The sequence below is a fragment of the Mustela lutreola genome, chromosome 7, assembly GCF_030435805.1.
Source record: "Mustela lutreola isolate mMusLut2 chromosome 7, mMusLut2.pri, whole genome shotgun sequence".
Taxonomy (NCBI): Eukaryota; Metazoa; Chordata; class Mammalia; order Carnivora; family Mustelidae; genus Mustela; species Mustela lutreola.
The window spans coordinates 133,645,413-133,664,960 of NC_081296.1; the positions used below are offsets into that span (position 1 = coordinate 133,645,413).

General features: G+C 38.8%; 1 pseudogene; it reads right to left on the reverse strand.

Annotated features, from left to right (window-relative positions):
- Window positions 1-1,022: 1,022 nt before the first annotated feature.
- On the reverse strand, window positions 1,023-18,438 carry LOC131837258 (hsc70-interacting protein-like; annotated as a pseudogene).
- Window positions 18,439-19,548: the final 1,110 nt, after the last annotated feature.

A 19,548-nucleotide genomic window follows, 5' to 3' on the forward strand; every position in this document is an offset into this window, starting at 1 on the left:
TGCTGAAAATAAATTTTAAAAAAATTTAAAAAAAAACAAAAACCTGATTTGTTTTCCTTCTCTAAGGAATCAGTTCTGTGCTGCCTGTGGTCCAGTGTCTGAAAACAGTTGTTTTATATATTTTGCCTAATTTTCCAGTTGTTTACATCAGAGAGCAAATCTTGCCACACTTACTCCCACCTGACTGGAAAGCCAAAATTTCCATATATTCTTCTGGAAAGTCTGTCTTTTGCATCTGCAATGAACTAGGCAGTGCTCCTCTCTCCATATGGTGTAAAACACGTGATTGTTACAATCCTTCATGTTTCTGCGAGACATACTGATCTTTATCTTATTTAAGTTATCCTGGGAATTAAAAATTTAATGGTGAAACGTCTTTCACCACGTAAAAGAGGTGGTGGTTTTAGGTAGAAGCTAGACCAGAGCAGTGGAAGGAGTACGTGAAGCAGACTCCCAAGTCCTTGAAGGGGAATGATAGAGACCTTAGCCATAGGCAAGGATGGTGATTAAAAAGCTACACATTAAAAGCCCAGGAGTACAACATCCTGACTATGGCTTTTAAGACCTTGGGGCTGACAGACCAAAGAACAACAGGAGCAGATAGGACTCTCCTCTTCCTCCTCTGCCCCAGACTAACCCCTACCCTCACTGAAATACATTTGCATTGTGGGTACAGTCCATAGAGGAGAGGCTACAGAGATAGTTCTGGTACACACTGTGGAGGGTCAAAAACTCCTCCTCCCAACCTATGGGAGGAGTTTCTGGAAGGATTGGAAACAGTCTCCATTAGACACCACCCCACTGTTTGTCACAGCTCCTCCCAGCCCAGAGTGACCAATAACAATCTGAAAACAACACGGAGGCCAGGCCTGGAGGAACTTGCCCCGCTCTCCCACCTTGAGTGTGTGGTTTCACCTTAGTAAACTGCTTTGCGCTTGCTAATTTCCTTCTGGCTATCTTTGTTCAAGCCCAGATCCCCACTTAAATCTTCTCATGGCAAATTCAAGGATGGAGACCCCTATTCACACATCACAGATCATCTCACCTGTAATAGTGGTACCTGAAACGAAATTTCACAAAAGTTTTACCCCTAGTTTCCATTGAAACCTGCCTTTATGGGGTTCTAATGCAGAGCACATTGATTTGGTTTTGCTATTGGCTGTTTGATATGTTTTCCCCATTTTCAGTAGTTTGCCAGTTGTGCCCTGTGGTGACAGAAGCAATTAGTGTAATACTACCTATTGTGATACTACATAATTTATGTTTAATTTCAAAATTCAATGAATACCAGGTTTCCCCTGCTATTCAGAATTAGAGCATTTCTATGAAACTTTGGCAAGGGTATCCCCCACTTTCTGCTTTAGGACGGTAACATAAGTTTAATAAGAGCAAAAATGATCTTCGGATTTCCTTTGGTTAGTGAAAATAAGCACTAACATAGGTCTCCTATGAGAACAAAGTACTATGACGCCAACTTTTGGAAAGCAGGAGATACCTGTAGATGCTATAAAAAAAAAAGACACTTTATAAATGCACAAAATAAATCATGAATGTCTCTTTCAAAGAGGGTTCCAGGTATAGAGAGTCTGACAGTGGAAAGGAAGAGAATGCAGTAAGAGGAGGAGAGAAAGTAGCAAGGAATTCAGCAAAATATATATTTCAGGGTCCCATCTCACAAAATAAGGCCCGGGGGCATTCACAAATTTATATAGTCTTCCATGTTGGTGTATCCCCAAGGGAATCAATCTCTCAGTCTCTTCGTATCTATCAATAAAAAGCTTTCCCTGGTTTTCTTCCTCTCTTCAGTCTTTACAAGGCGATTTCAAAATAATATCTACTCTGTAAATACATGAGCATATGGATCAAACGTAAGTTGACAGACTTCTGCGTAAAAATCATTGGTTAATAGCAGCCTGTGGCAGAGTGTGGAATGGCAAGTGGGTAAAAGGGCAGGAAGGGGCTAGAAATGAAAGGGGAGCCACTCAGCTGTGGGGCGGGGGGCATCAAGATCGACTCCATTAGTTCCTAAATTACTTAATGGTTTTATTGATGAAGTGCGAGAAGATTTACAGGTGTTTGAAATGAATTTTTTAGCTTGCAAAATAAGCATTAAAGCTGAGGGTGTGGAGGGAGATCTAATGCTTGACCTATGAAGGGTAGGAGAACTCTGAAAGCAGAAACACCAGAGAGACAAAGAGCAGCCAGCAGCAAATTATAAATGAATTTGTAAAGCATCAGCCAGTGAAAAAAACACAGTAAGTTTTATTCTAGAATAGCCCTGAAGATAGATCTGCCTCCCGTCGTTGGTGGAGCCTTTTGATTTTAGGGGGTTTTATTGTTTGTTTTTTTTTGTAATGATATTTGATGGATGTGTCAGCAAGAACTAAAATAGGTGTGTAGTGTTGTGTGTGTTTCGGTTCTCCAAATTTAAATCTAGAACATGAAGGGATATATTATATAAATTTTTTCATGAAGCAGAAGTTTATTTAATTAGACCAAAAATTGCACAATTATTTATGCTTTGACCTCCCCATCCTTGTCCAGATGAGAGCGGTCTTCCTTCATCCTTTCCCGTTGAACTTGATTGATCAAGGCCATGAGGTGTCTTGCCTGCCGAAGCTCCCACCGGCCCTCCTTTCTTTGAACTTCCAATATTCATACAGTCGAATATAAAATTTGTTTTAACTCAACTGGTCTTTATGATTCTTAAATAGAACATGTGTTATTACACTCATTGGAGGAATTAACTTACAAGTTGCCCCAGGGCCAGCTCTCCTTTTTTTGTTGCTTCCCTTGCTGGGCACAGAGGGGCATGATTTACCTGATGGTTTGGGTTCCAAATGTCTCAAAATGAATGTGGAGAAAAGAATCTCTAATTTTAATAAATATTTCTACCAGTTATTTATCTAATATCAACATCTCCTGTGACAGTACTTATTTCTTAAGCAAAATTTTGTAGTAGGCAATAAGGACTCTGAAAATACTTAACTATAAATTCAAATACTTTAGTGATCAAGATGTCCTAAGACAAACGTTTGGGCCAATGACAAAAGGGATGTGAGGCTTGTGGAAAACCCAGAAAGTCTAACTCTCATACCAACCCTATGAAGTAAAAATAGCTGCTGCTTCTTCTTCTTCTTCTTCTTCTTCTTCTTCTTCTTCTTCTTTTAATATTTTATTTATTTATTTGTCAGTGAGAGAGAGAGAGAGAGTACAAGCAGGGGGAGCAGCAGGCAGAAGGAGAAGCAGGCTACCTGCTGAACAAGGAGCCTGATGCGGGGCTCAATCCCAGGACCCTGGGATCATGAGTTGAGCTGAAGGCAGATGCTCAACCAACTGAGCCACCCAAGCACCCCTAAAAATAGCTTCTTAACTCCATTTTACAGATGGGAAACTGAGACAGAGAGAGATTAAGTGATTTATCCAAGGTCATAAACGGGAGTTAGGATTAGAGCTAAATTAAATCCAGGCTGTTTGGCACCAAAACCCATGCTCCACGTGGTCAGAAATGGAGCTGGGTGCTGCATATAGCAGGATTTCTACAAGGACTGCATGTTACAGAAACAGATAATAACCAAAACTGGTTCAACAATCTGGACCACATGCAAGGGAGAAAAAGAAAAGACTTTAATGCCAAAGCTCTTTCCTTTTCTTCCTCGGCAAGCTTTCACATTCTTCTTGTTAGAGGAGGAGTCCATCCCCGTGCAAAGTCAGGTCAGGGCCAGCAGGAGCAAGTGCCCATTACCGTCTCAAGACAGGAGTGCAGTCCTGTGGGGTAAAGGGTCCTGGAAGAATGTAACAGCCCTGGGTAACATGGTGCGGATGTTCCAAAACAGGCTAGAGGGATGCACGGAGAGGAGGACGATCCGTCAAGTATCTCCAGAATCCACCAGAGAGGGAGGAAGCTTTTCAGTAGGCAATGCCCATATGAAAATATTGGGATTAAATTGAGGCACAGACAAGGAAATCATCCATTTAGAAATGGTTCTTAAGACAGGGAAAAAAACTTACAAACATTTTGACTTCCTGAAATCTAGCAGTTTTCTTTTTTTTTTTTTTTTTTAAGATTTTATTTATTTATTTGACAGAGAGAGATCACAAGCAGGCAGAGAGGCAGGCAGAGAGAGAGAGAGGAGGAAGCAGGCTCCCTGCTGAGCAGAGAGCCCAATGCGGGACTTGATCCCAGGACCCTGAGATCATGACCTGAGCCGAAGGCAGCAGCTTAACCCACTGAGCCACCCAGGCGCCCTAGCAGTTTTCTTAAATAACTATTAAGAATGAACCATATCCATTAATCTCTTCATTAAGAATACTGGAGTACACTACCTGGGAATTCATTCACTGCCATCATTACTAAAAATCAGTCAGTAAGAAAAGCCATGAGCTTTTCCCACCATCCCATTCCTCCTCAGTTTTCATACTCCCTTCCTGTCATTCCATGTCCTCTTACCCCACCCTACCCCCACCCCAACACACACATCATAGGCTTTACCATATCCCTGAAATTTTAAAGAGCAGAGGCAGGTAACTGAACAGGGACCTGGCTTGACTTCTCTCTGGCTATACAGAATATAATGATAAAAAATATGGTGACACAAGGGCTCTGTGCATGAGTGTTGGGTCAGTACTAGTTGGTCAGTACCTGCTTTAATGACCTTTACAATCCCAGTCCGCAAGGTGGATGGGAAACTTAATTAGGACATTTCAATCACTGTAAGCACCTCCGATGAACAGGTAGTATATCGCAGTAATTCTGAAAAGTGTTTTCCACTTCTGCAGATTTCCCAGGGGATGCTCTGTAGGCTAGACACAGAAAATCCTTCTGCCTTTTGCTCTTTTATCCACACTCTCTGATGGAGCTGATTGCAGGCTCAGTCAGCTTGTTATACCTGTCGGCCAACTGGAAGAAGGGGAAGAAAGAAAAACCACTTCTAGTTATTTGCCAGGCTCAATGCTAAGTCATGTGGGTCCTGATTTATAACTGAAGGGTGTGTGTATGTGTGTATGTTGCTGTTAACTTGGATCCGTGTAACTGCACCTTGGGACTGGCAACAATTGAATGGGAAGTGGTTTTCACAGCTGAGTAACTTTTTAATTTTTCTTAACAAAACATGCCCTGGTGTTAGTAGGGCTCTGTTGGTAATCATGGCTGGCTACATGATGTGGTACCTTGGCTGGTAATTCCCCTTAGTGGTTTCCAAGTGTTTGTGTATCCTAAGAACCCATAAGCATCAGGATAAAAGGCTGGTCTCCCATTGGTGCAGTACAATGCTCTGATGTCTGGGTGCTTTGATGAAACGATGAGGCATTCCAGAACTGTCAAAGCATCTGCGTTGGCTGCTTTAGGCTTCTAAAATGATTCTCTCTTCTAATAGGTGATGGGCCAGCATTGAAAAGAAGCCAAGTCACTTGGAAATGAACATACCTTTTAGGTGGAAAAGGGATTTTCCAGGCTTATTTCCCTATAATTCTCTGGTAGCTGTCCATGGCTGGAACTGACCATGTCCCCATATCTTCCCTTTAGGCCCATGTCAAAACAACCTGTCCTTTCCCTTGGAAAACTGCCTCTTACAGGTCTGTACTACAGACCATCCCTCTTTCATCCCCTACATCGCTATAACTCAAGGTTGTTTTTTCTAATTCTAAGCTTAATAAAGAAGCTTTTTCATCAATGAACAAAGTTTTAACCCTTCTACACTGTAAGATCACATCTCCTATTTCTATGGCAACATCTTTATTTAGGAGATGATTTTTCTTTTATCTTGACTGTGGATAGTGTTATTTAGTCTGTAGAAGGCTTTTATTATTAGTTTCCTAAATCCTCTGTATCCTAGCTCCAACCACCTCTATCTGATTAACTGTGTAGCTACTGAGTCAATCCTCAATAGCCATGCCCTCTGCCCAGCCATGGGCATCATCAGCTACCTTTTCGTGTTTGCTTGTTTATTTATTTAAAAAGTAGTTATGTAGTTCAATAGAAATATACCTGTTTTGTTCTTAAAAAAAAAAAAAAGTAGTTATTATTGTACCTGCTAGCCACAGGAAGCATGGCACACTCCCTCTTTTCAAAGTCTAATAAAAAAGATAAATGGGAAGAAATTATGGCTGCAAGAAACCACATTTGAGTCAGAGGGCATTCTAGGACAAGTAAGAGTTTAAAGATAATCTATTATATGGGGCGCCTGGGTGGCTCAGTGGGTTAAAGCCTCTGCCTTCTGCTTAGGTCATGATCTCAGGGTCCAGGGATCAAGCTCTGCATCGGGCTCTCTGCTCAGCAGGGAGCCTGCTTCTCCCTCTCCCTCTGCCTTCCTTTCTGCCTGCTTGTGCTCTCTCTCTCTGTGTCAAATAAATAAATAATTTTTTTTAAATTAAAAAATAGAGATAATCCATTATCTACATCCAAGTGTGCATTCTGGAAGTGCTGGAGTAATGACAGAGATATATACATCTAAATTGTTATTTATTGAGAGCATTGATTGTTGGACAGCACTAAGTACATTAATTCACTAAACATGCTTCTTTTAGTCTACCTCTGTGCTAGGTAATTGTACTTAAAGACCCTGTAGATACTAAAGTGATGACATCTGTCCTCTGCTTCAGGGAGGTTACAGTCTAGTGATCCAGAGAGTGACCCAAACATTGTATTAGGGTGGGAAAAGTGCTATGACATAGGAGTCATGGGAGGGTCTGGGTATCCGTAGATGGGCACTCAGATTAACTGGGGAGAGAACAAGGTTCCCAAGCAAGACTTTCTTCCTTTAGAACTGGGCTTTTTCCAAGTTGAAAAGATGAAAGACATTCCAAACAGAAGAAAGAATATGTGTGACGAGTCAAACACAATAGATTTTTTTTTTTTTTTTTTTTTTTGGAACTAGTTTGCTCTTTCAAAGCACCTGTAGTGCATGATGAAATTTAATCTGCATTTTGATTGGAAAAAAGAAAAGATGCACATTGTTTCATCAGTCAAGAGGAAGCAAGCAAAACTCCACTGTCCTAATGAGCTGTGTCTACCCTGGAGCTCTGCTGCATTTTGCTGCCGGGGTGAAGCTGCTGGAGGTATTGTGTCTTTCCTCTGAGATGAGAGCTTCACCCTGTGCTTTGTCAGGGCGGGCCTTGGCCCGTGAGGGACGCAGTGAAGACAGTCACACTCCCCTTCATGCCTCACAAATGATAATTTAGATATTATTTGGAGCTTCAACACGCAGGAACATATTTCTAAAAACAATTTTAACAAACCGCTAACTCAGTGGAATCTCAGTGAGATGCTAAATGCATGCACATGGCCTGAGGCGAGTTACTTGAGAGACTTCCTTGGAATCAGCCTAGGTAAGCCTACAAGATGTGAGAGCCTCTCAAGAGAGATTTAAAACTGAAACTGCTTCTATCAAAACTGTCTCGGCTACACGGATAAATATCTCCCCATCCAGAAAGGTTGGACTATCTGAGAATGAAGACAAATGCAAAAATATTCTTGACATCAAAGAAGCCCTGAGGTGTACAAACGTAATGTAGGACATAACTAGCAATTAATAGCCTCGTCAGTCTCTAAGCCCCTTCTTTGCACTGCTCTAGGAACACTGTTAGCAGAGTATGTAAATATTCTGAACGCTTGCTACGTGATGAAACTAAATTTACTTTTACTTTTTTATCTTTCATCAAGAGGGAAATGTGAAGGACCAGAAGCAGGTAAAATGGCCTTAGGCCACTCAGTTTTTCAGCTTTGGAATTAGAAATGAATTTTAGGCATCTTCCCACCATTTCTTTTTCCAACTATTAGGATGTTACTCCCTGCTGGACTTGGATTAATTGAGTCGCTACTGGAAATTCTCTTTGATTTTCCTTTACTAATTGAAAAAGAGCTCCAATTCCCAAGTTTCCCTGCAGGCTCCGTGAGGACATTATTTTAGAAACCAACATGGAAGAGAGAAAATTGCTTGTGCTTTTTGTGCTTTTTTCTAAAAAAAATTAGAGAAATGTTGACCAGCCAAACTATGAACAGATCTTTAGGATTTGATATTCTATCAAGGCATATTAGTATAGTATATTATTGATCTATGCACTACTGTATAATATACAGATTGACTGTATAGTACTGTCAATCTAAAGGAAACAGGCAAAGATGTAATCGCTCTTCCTCTAAAGATGAACTGTGCTTATAGCACATTTTGTAATCCTGACCTTTGGCATCTTATTAATAGGCAAATATTGAATTTTATATATATAATATAATATATATTATATATATATATATACACGTATTTATAAAAGGCCTGAGTTCACAGTGTTTTTGCTAGATCACATTAACCTGCATCTTGAAACATTTTCTCCACTAGAGTTTTCTCTTTCAAATTCTTTCAAATTCTTCAAAGTATAATGATTATTAGTAATCTTATCCTTTCTTTCAAAAATAATTATGAATATTTGGATTACAAAGATTAATAAACTGAAAGTGATTCTTTTAAAAAATATAAGAAACATCCTTATATGCTCGACGTTTATTCATTGACACTTAAATCTTTTTGTTAATAACTTAGGTCAGTATTAGGGTCCCTTTTCTTCTACTTCATATCAAAACTCAAAAACAACTTATCCTTTAGATATATTTTTTAAACCTCAGATGCTCATAATTAAGAATATTTGAGGATCTTTAAAAACAATAATTATGTTTCATGCTGACTAGATACACTGATTTCATGATTGCTTCATGGATACTTGGACAAGTTACCTGAAACCAGCTGAATCATGAGGATCTAAGGATACCTAATGTGACAAAACTGGAAAGTCTGTGAAACTGGTCCTGGTGTTTCAGAGACAAAAGACATTTTCAATTAGTCATTCATATTCCTTTTCTGCTCTTCTTCTTCATCTTTGTCTTCTTTCCCCAACTCTTAAAATTTTAAAATAGGGTAAAAGTTTCTTTGATACGAAAGATTGAATTAAATGACTTGCTAGAAATCACTTATTTGCAAGGAATAGAAAACTGAATTTCTACTCACTCAAACAAGGATTAAATTGGAAGATTTTCAAGGACAGTTCTCTCTGAATTCATGTTCCAGGTAGCAGTGGTGCTAATCAGTCTTCTAATTGCTATGATGATAGAAGACTGAAACAGGGAGAAGATTATAAAATATTTTGATGATGGAAGAAGTGTTCTAAAACTTTTATAAACTTTTTTAAAGGATACATCTGATTCCGATAGGAGTCCATGGAGCAACCATCATGGCACCAATATACCTCCATGAGTTTGTGAACCAGGATTCCAAGCGTCCATGGATGTAGAAAAGGGAGCCCAGGATTAGTAACAAAGGCAAACTATATGTCTTTCATTATCACCCAACTTCCCATTTCCTGGACTACAGAAATCTCTGGCTACAAGGCCAATGGTGTGATGAGATATAGGGATCTGAATTGTTCAAGGTAAGAGGGAAATCTACATGGCTAGAAGATGGATGTTACCATATGAGGGACTATGGCAGGGCATAGCTGAGAAAATGTTATGGCAGTAAAGCACTATTAGTTATCAGAGCAAGAGCCTCCAGTGCTCAAGAAAACAATGATTCAAATAACATACTAGTAAAAAGAATTCCAGTTCAGATGACATGACAGAGTTCAGGATCTAGGCCAAAAATTTGCCAGGGAGTGAGAACTTCTCTGCTTGAGAGATGGCCATGTGAACAGATTAATTATTTACAGAAAGTGCAAGGTTCTGATCGTTTAGCTTCTGTTCATGGAGAACTTGACTGGGATTACAGAGCCATTTGGTATGTATAAATATCAACTGCACTTAATGGTTTCATTCGTGATTTAGACGCACAAAATAGCAGTTAATAAGAGAGAAATGCTATTAAAAGTGGTCAAATTCAAGTATTCTCAATTCTTTGAAGGTGGAAGCTTGATGACATTTCATAAGACATGCACCAGTGTCATGTATGTGACTTTACACCTGAAGAATAAAAATTGGAAGAGATCGTTGATGTCACCAAGTCAAAGTCAATACTAATGAGTTTTATTAGGCTGCTGATTTTTCTAGACTTAACCATTCAGAATATAATTTAATTCAAATTATAGTCACCACTTATCATCATGACTCGTCTTTATTTAATTAAAGAGGACTGTTTCATTTGTGAAATGCCAACCTATGGTGCCCCAAATGCCAAGGAGGCTCTGATTTCCAAGATATTAGCTAAGTTGAACATGTGATATTGGGTTAAGAGATATGCATTTTTGAATACATATAAACTTACAGAATTCACTATTCACTAGGAAATCCACATGCCATGCCTCAGCTGAACCATGTATACCTTAGGAACACCAAGGAAAGCTGAATAAACCAATACATTGTATTCAGGTTCATGAAATTTTAATAAGGTTTCCAACCTTTGGCCTATAAGTACTCTGTTGAGGGTGTTGAAACTCTCAGGTTTGACTTAGGAAAAGACAAACTCAAAAAGTAGCAACTAAATAACCTTCCTTGCCTGGTGGCCTCAGTTGTAAGTAAAAATGACAAAGGACCCATTCAAATTTTTCCAACCCTCTATGCTTGATTTCCTGTTGACTATAATGACTCTCTATTATTTGGATAAGAAAAATCTAAAGGGCTTATGAAAAGAATAAGGTAAAGCTGATATGGCATTTTATTTTATTTGATACGGTATGTTTAAAATGTTATTATTCTAGCTGAGTAACGACCCTCAGCATTTTATTTCTCTTTCTGGTGGAAAATTTACTCTATTTTCCTGCTTAATTAATTAATATTAAATGTGATGGGACTTGACTAAACATTGTCCTTAAATTTTCAACTTGGGATCAGGTTTTAATGAGATACTCTTGATACTTCAATAATTAAGCTCCATCAGATTGGTCTGACCTACATGCCCAATATGAAATTTTGCTTCACAGCAATTACAGGAATTCATTCAATCATTCTATAAATATTTGTAGAATAGCTACTGTGTATGTTTGAGACACTGTCAGAGACTTGGGGTACCACAATAATTAAGATGGACATATTCCCTGTAAAGCTGCTGTAAAAAAAATACTAGAACTAAGTGGCTTAAACAACAGAAATTAATAGTCTCATAGTTTTGGAGTCTAGAAGTTTAAAATGGAGGTGTTGGCACACTAAATCCTTCTAAGGACTATGAGGGAAAGATCTGTTCTGGGATTGTTTTCTTGGCTTGGAGATGAACATCTTCTCCCCACTTTTTTCAGTCACCTTCCCTATACATGTGTCTGTGTTTGTGTCCAAATTCCTCTTTTCAGAAGGACAGCAGTCATATTGGATTAGAGACCCACCCTACTCCAGTATGAACTCATCTTAGCTAATTACATATGCAATGACTCTTTCCAAATAAGGTCACATTCTGAGATACTGGGAATTAGAACTTCGACATATAAATTTTAGGGGAATACAATTCAAGACAAACATCTAACCTGTGGACCTTCACTCTAATGGAGGCAGGTGACATTTAAATAACAAATTAAATAAATGTTACAACAGAGAATGGATCAGGTAGTGGATAAGCACATAACCATGGAAAGAAGCCTAGATTTTATCCAAAGGTAATGGAAATCCATTTTAAGGATTTTTAAATAGAGTTTTGATATAATGACATCTCCTTTTAGAAAGATCATTCTGGCTTTGCTATGGAAAATGTATCATAGGGGAGACCGGACAAAAGTTGGAGATAGTCTAGTTTAGCATAAAAGCAATGAGAATGTAGGAAATGGATGTGTTCAAGAAATGTTTAGAGCAGACTCGGTAAAATTTAGTATTTCACTGGATAATTAGAATTGGAAGAAAGAAGGGGATAAAGGTGACTTCCATGTTTCTGGCTTGAAAATAGCAAATGTCATTTCCTGTAAAGTGGAATACAGAGATAGAGGAAGAGAAGCTCATATGTTCATTGATGTCCATGTTAGTATTTAAATATTCTAGAAAATCCAAGTGAGCATAGTAGTTTTTGAATCTCGACCTCCAGCAAGATAGATGAACTTGATATACAGATGAGGGTAATTTCAGACTGTGGGTCAGAGTTTTGGCAACAAATAGATGTCATATTGGAAAGAAGGCACAAGAAAAGACTTTAATGAATAAACTATTTACAAAGCTGATGACTGGGTTCAGGAACATGGCAAGAGTGGGGAAGTCCCCCGGAATGAGGACTTCAATTTTCAACTTGGGATCAGGTTGAAAACTGAAAGCAGTTACCACCTCTCAGTTTGAGGGGGAAAGGGAAAGGGGAAGTTACTGGAATCTCCAAGACCTATACTTATAGAAGAAACCTGCCTAACAGCGATGGTTTCTGGTAAAGAAATGCAGCCACTGCTAACCCAGAGCCTGGCAGGGAAGAAGCCAGAAAGATAATAGTATCTTACCTGGTATCTAATTTCCTGCTGGTTCTTCCTTGACAAAAGCAAACCACCAAACGAAAAACTGATGACAGAGTTCCTAAGAGATAAGCTTCCTGCAGTACAGCACAGGGTACAGAAGAGTGGACAAAAGACCTAAATAGAAGAGAATATATCAACAGAAACAGCATATGGATGATAAAGGCCTGGAGTGTTGATGAGGGTTAGGTCACCCAGGAAGAGATGTAGACAGAAAGAAGACCTAAGACCAAGGTTTGCTAAACATCAAAATTTGAGTGTCTAGACAAAGTAAAGACATAATAATAATAATAATAATAATAATAATGAAAGATTTACAGAGAGTGATTAGAAAAGCAGAGACGTGGACATTTCATGCAGGAAAAACTCTTCTGAGAAGGAGAGAGCAGCCAATAATATATTAAATGAGGTGGTGATGCAAAATAAAGATAGAAAGGGTAGGTAAAGTTTTGCTTCTAAGGTGGCCACTCAGGGGCTTCTTTGAAATGGAAGGGCTGGTATCCATATTGTGTCCGCATAAAGAACAAGGAACATGTAAGGGAATGAAGAGAACAAATATAGCTAATTTATTCCTGCAGGGGAGTAAGAAATATGAAAGCATATTTTCCCCATCTTTTTGTTGTTGTTGTTGTTGTTGTTGTTGTTTGTTTTTTGTTTTTTGTTTTTTAAAGATTGGAGACACAAGGACACAAGCATGTGTTGCAAATTCCATCAATTTAGCTGATGTGGTCTTGGTCTTTTTCTGTGTAGACTGGCCAAGCCAGCTTTAGGAAGATGATTTTGCTATTGTTCCTTAGGTAGCTGTGGTCCCTCCAGGGCTGGACTGCATTGAACAAAATGAAGAGTCAGAAGGCTTGATGGATAGTCACCATTTAAAAGGCTGACATCTGGTTCTCTTTACTGCTCTGGGAATGGACTTTGTGTGTGTTTTCCATGGAGGGTCCACTGGACTTCTAGGTCTGTTTGTTTAACTCAGTTGAGATTATCACAGTTTTCACTGATGCCAATTTGATAATGGGAAGACTTTCCAGCACTGCCTTTGCTTCCTGTCACCAAGGCATTTGATTATCCCACCTATCTGGGGATTTAAACATGAATCTCTAAAGTGTTAGACTTCCTCAGAAGACCAGATGTTGGAAGAGAAAACCACTGGGCTGTTCTACTTTATCACATTTTTTGTGTAACTGTGACATATGGTGTGAAGCAAATATTAGTGCATGGAAATATAAAACATCAGGATGCATCTGAGTTATCTCTCCCTAGTTACATTTGATCTGTGAATGCCGGAAACACTCCATTTCATAGCCATATTTATCATTCAAAGTAAATCATGCATTTGGGGGGCATAAAATGAGATGCTTTAGAATGCATGCAATTACCAACTATTGCATATTTCTCCAAAGAAAGATTTGAATTATATGGTCAGTAAAAAGGGTTGCTGCTTTAGAGTGTGGCAAAGAGAAGCTCACATGAAGGATACATTATAGTAGATTAATATTAAGCAAATGTTATTATCCCTTTCCTCTTCAGTCCCAGAAATCAATTCCTTTAAGTGATGCCTTGTGGAGTATTTTTGTTTGTTTGCTTTGCTTATTTTATTTTGGGTTTTTTTTACAGTCATTCTTGACATTTAAAATCTGTAAATCAGACTTTTATAGATCAACTAATAGTTTTCAATAGATTTCCATTGTATTTTCAGAGGTGTGTTATTTGCCCAGAAATGCACTTGACTCTAAGGCATGTTAAAAACTGCATTTAAAATAATTTGCCAATGGAAGAGATTATTAAGACAAAAAAAAAAAAAAAATCAAGAGTCACTATTAGAGAAGTTGTGAGCAAATGCTAAATCTAGTATTAGAGGTATGGGAAATTTCAGGAGTAAATTTAAGGTCAGCTTAGTTTCAGGAGGTTAAATGGACAATGTCAAGAATCCTGAGGATCCGGGACGCCTGGGTGGCTCAGTTGGTTAAGCAGCTGCCTTCGGCTCAGGTCATGATCCCAGCGTCCTGGGATCGAGTCCCACATCGGGCTCCTTGCTCAGCAGGGAGCCTGCTTCTCCCTCTGCCTCTGCCTGCCATTCTGTCTGCCTGTGTTCGCTCTCTCCCCCTCTCTCTCTCTGATAAATAAATAAAATCTTTAAAAAAAAAAAAAAAAAAAAAAGAATCCTGAGGATCCAAATTAGCAATCACCAGAAGCCTTGAGGTTACAACAGTGAAGATGTCTTAAGGAGGAAGTCCCAAACTGTCCATCCTTGTTTTGCTATCTTAGTTATCCTTCCCTTATCCTCTGACTTGCACTGCAAAAACATACAGTGAAGGTAGGATGATGATTTTGAAATGTATACAGAAATTGCCCTGAAAATGAAAGTCAAATGAATACTATCCTAAGCTCCTTATTGCTTGTCAATATAAGGGATAGACTAGGGAGTACTTAGAGTGTAATTTTTAGAAACTACTTTAAAAATTGTTGCCTTAAGAACCTTAAGTAGGTATCTTTCCCTCAGATGGTCTTTCTAATTTTATACATTTGTATATTCTGTCCTGCCACCTCCTAACCTCCTCCCCCCACCTCTATCCCCCAATAATTTCAACCTAAGATATGTCATCATGATTTAATAGTCCTGATTATATAAGTTCCTTCTGGAAATCCACTCTGCTTTCTAAGATATTAACTCATCTTTTACTCAAACTCTTTGGTGCTGATGTTTTTTGCTTGTCTTTTGTTTTTGTTTTGTTTTGTTTTAATATGATGTCCTCACATTTGCAATGAAGTATTGGGTAAGATAAGAGACGGGGCTTTCTTAAAGGCAAAAACGAAAACAACCCCTTTTTTTTTCTTTTTCTTTTCTCTCTCTCTCTTTTTGTAAGATCCAAATTACTCCTGCTCACCAAATTGGAAAGTCCTTATGCAGTCATTCCTCTTGCTTCTCTCTCTCCCTCCCCAACCTTTTGTCCTCATGATAGTTACTAACATATTTACATCTTGTTTCAAGATTTATGTCTTCTCCAATGAATCTGCCTCTATTCCCCCTGGAAGACTTCCTATGCTCTTCTTTCTATTTGTTCCCATAGCACGTTTTTATTAAAACATTAAAGCACAATACATGTTGTATTGTAATTTTATTTCTACCCTCCCAAACCACAATGTCCTTTAACTCAACGATCTATCTTATTCTTGCCCATATCCCTAAAATTTGGTATAGTACATAGCATTTAACAACAAACAATGCTAATAAGAGATATAGAAACAGAAAAAAATAAAAAAAGGCAATGATGGTAATACCAAGTAAAAGATAATATTTATTAAGGGTTTATTGGGACCCAAAGTTTGTCCTGGTCAATTTATGTGTTAAAAATGTGAAGAGTAGGTACGGTTGTAAGAAACAGAAAATCTCAAAATGGTAATAAATAAAAAATGAAAGTAATCTACTTTTTGCTCACATTCAGAGGTTCAGATGTTCTGAACATATTATGTCACTTTGTGGTAGCAAAAACCTAGGCTCTTTGTATCTCCTGATCCTCCACTGCCAACCTCTATTCTGAAGGTCATCTCATGCTTCAAAATGGATGTTAGAGCTTCTGGAGATCCATCATATCTAAACTGCGGTCAGCAAGGAAGAGAAGGGGGGGCAAACTCCTCTACTCACTTCTTTTATGATCTCTTTTAAGAAGTTTGTGGAACTTTGCTTATGCCATGTTGGCAGGAACTAATCACATGATCAATATTGACCGAAAGGCATGGTGGGAAATGGAGTCTTTTTTGGTGTGTGTGGAAATAATGTGAAACATTTATTTTCTATATCAGACAAGAACACAGCTAAGTAATCCAACTTCACTTCCGCATATATAAAAATCACCCCTTCACCACAGTGAATTTAATTTAAATTTAAATAAAAAAGATTTAAATGCATCTGCATAAGGGTACATGCTATATAAAAGTAGTGGTTAGATTGCAGCTGCCCTGCTAAGTACTTCTAGTACCCATCCAGATCCTAATGCAATACTGGTAGTCCCAATGGTTGTATTGAAATAAATCATGTTTTAAAAAGTAAAGCATTTAAAAAGATAAGTCAAAAGGCCTCAGAAACCATAAATTCAACCCAGACTTTATGTATTTAAATGCTGTATTTGCTTCCCACTAATAAACCTTCATTTCACTCAAACTAAGCAATAAATCTTCCATACTGAAGTGTCTGCCTTGCCCAATTAATCCAAAGGAAAAAAACTTGAAAAGATTAGTATGTATAAATAAATAAATAAATAAATAAATAAATAAATAGAAATTATAGGAATTAACATACCCTTTTAAATTGTTCTTAAATATTTGAAGGTTAAAAAAGTGTTTAGTTTGTAATTCCTAGTAGGAAAACATTATCTGAATGAATACCCTAATGGCAAACCACTATAAAATGTTTCAGTTGCTTGTGGGGCAGAGGAGTAGAGATTCTCTTCACAGCACCCTAGTTTTCTCCATGAAATGGTCAGAGGTACACTTGTTTGTATTATCATGACGTCCATTGGGTGATCAAAGTTGCTCTTCCTTCAGCACGGGCTGTATTTGTCAGAAAGTCCTTTGGCTGGCAATTTACTAATTGCCAGTTGGGTTGCTCTCATTTTGACATATTTGCTGGCTTCTGGGCCACATGCTGGAAGGCCACCATTAATTTCTGGATCCTGTGTGGCTATAAGAACCTCTGGATCACTATGAATTTCATTGAGCCCAGGCATCCCTGCCATTCCAGGCATACCCTACCCCATTCCAGGCATTCCTCCAAGAAAGTAAACTGGGAAGGAGCCATCCTGTGCTCCTGATGGTCCTCTAGCTTCTTCCTCCCTCTGGGCTGTCTCATGTCCTTCCCAAGCCTTCTTAACCCTTTCTATTATTAATTTGATCTTCTGCTCTTCATGTTTTTGCTCATCCTTTCTCACATGTTCAGCAATTTTCAGGGCCCTTGGTTGAACTTCTTCCAGCATGCATGAGCATCTTCTTCATAATCCAGTTTACAAGCATGGGCAAGATCACGTGCTGCATCTTTCCAATGGCCCTGAAGTCTGTGTGCTTTCCCTCACTACTCAGAAGGCAGAGCTGAATTGGGATTTATTTCAGTAGCTCAGTCATAGTCTCAGATGGCAGCATTCGGCTCTGTAATTTGATGAAGACACTGACTTTTCTGGCATACAGAATGGCCAAGTGAAGATTCAGCTTGAGGACACCTGTGAACAAGTCAATGGCTTTCCATAGTTCACCATCACTTAGGGCATCAATGTCAGCCACTATTATTATTTCCTTGATCCATCATTTCCTTGGTTAGCTCTACATTTTCATCTCCCACTTCTTTTTTTTAAGACTTTATTTGAGGGGCACCTGGGTGGCTCAGTGGGTTAAAGCCTCTGCCTTCGGCTCGGGTCATGATCACAGGGTCCTGGGATGGAGCCCTGCATCGGGTTCTCTGCTCAGTGGTGAGCCTGCTTCCTCCTCTCTCTCTGCCTGCCTCTCTGCCTACTTGTGATCTGTCTGTCAAATAAATAAATAAAAATCTTAAAAAAAAAAGACTTTATTTGAAAGATAGAGAAAGAGTATGTGAGAGACAGAGAGAGAGAGAGAGAGCACAAGAGAGGGGTGGGTCACAGGAAGAAGCTGATTCCTGGCTGAGTGGGGAGCCTGATGTGGGACTCAATCCTGGCACTCCAGGATCAGGCCCTGAGCTGAAGACGGTCACGTAACCAACTGAGCCACTCAGGCACCCACCTCCCATGCCTTGAGAGGCATCAGGATCTTGTTCAATCACACTTTCATTGTCAATTTCTAGACCACTTTCCTCACTTGAGGGTTCCTCTGTCTTTATGTTTTCCTCCACCTTCTTTCTATCTGTTTTTTCCTCCTTGACATTGTCTTCTGATTTAGTTTTAAGAGCAGCAGGTAGTATTTCACCCACCACACTTGCCACCCACTCCCACAGGAAGCACATAGCTTGGTGTGCAGAATGTTCAGATCCTGCTTACACATTTTCACCAAGGCCCAAAGCTCATTCAATCTGTGGGAATCCATGGCCAGAGGCAGAGAGGTGGCAGGAACGACAGAGGTTGCAGATACCAGTTGTGGGTACTAGTTCAGTGTGACTGTGTGGATGGGGTGGAAATGAAGTCTTTATTCTGGGAAGCCATGTGAGTACATAAAAATTGGGGATTCTCTTAGGAAAGAAGGAAGAATTGAAATTAGAAGATAATTGTCAATCTTTGGCATTTGTGTATTATCAAATTTAACCCTCTAAACAACCTTATGAGTACTAACTTAGGGTACTCTATAAATGCCATTCATATATTTGATAAATGATTTGCATTACTGTACATTAGATGTAGTTCTGGGGTCTCAGGATTTGGCAAGACACAAGGCAGGACAGCCCCTGTCCTCTTGGAGGTTTTATTCTACTTAGGAAGGCAGACATTAAACAAATACATGTATGATATACCATATGGTGATAGGAGTAATGAAGAAATGTTAATCAGAGTAAGGGAATAGTGTATAATGCAGTTAATTTAAATAGAGTGATCCTGAGAAGACTTTGAAGAGATGACTTCTGAGCAATGATCTGAATGGAGCCATAGAGCATCAGGGAGAGGAGGTTTCCAGGCAAAAGAAACAAAAATACCTTCAATTAGACATTGGGGAATTCATAAAAATGCTGGTGAATATGGAAATAAAATCAAAGAAAGAGAGTCAGGGTGAGACTATGTAGAGTTGTTAACAATAGGATGTCTGAGTTTTATTTTGAGTTTGTTGGGGCCATGGGAGTTTTGGGGCTGGTGAGTGAAACAATTAAATTTGTGTCTCAAGTAAACCATTCTGGTTGCTGCATAAATAATGGACTCAGAGGGTAGGGGGCCAGTGAGGTAGAAGGCAGAGTGAAAGCAAAGAAACCAAAAAGAGAGTATTTTGAGAGTGTAGATGAGCAATGATGATAACCTTGATGAGGGTGGCAATAATATTGAATATGGTAAGTGATAAGAGGCAGGATATACTCAAAAGTGGAGCTGATGGATCTAATGTAGTAAGAATGAAAGACACCAAGGATGATTTGTTGGCTTTTATAATGCTTAATTCTACTTTTAATCATAGGTTTTTATAATGCTTAAGTGTCAACTTGGCTAGACTATGGTG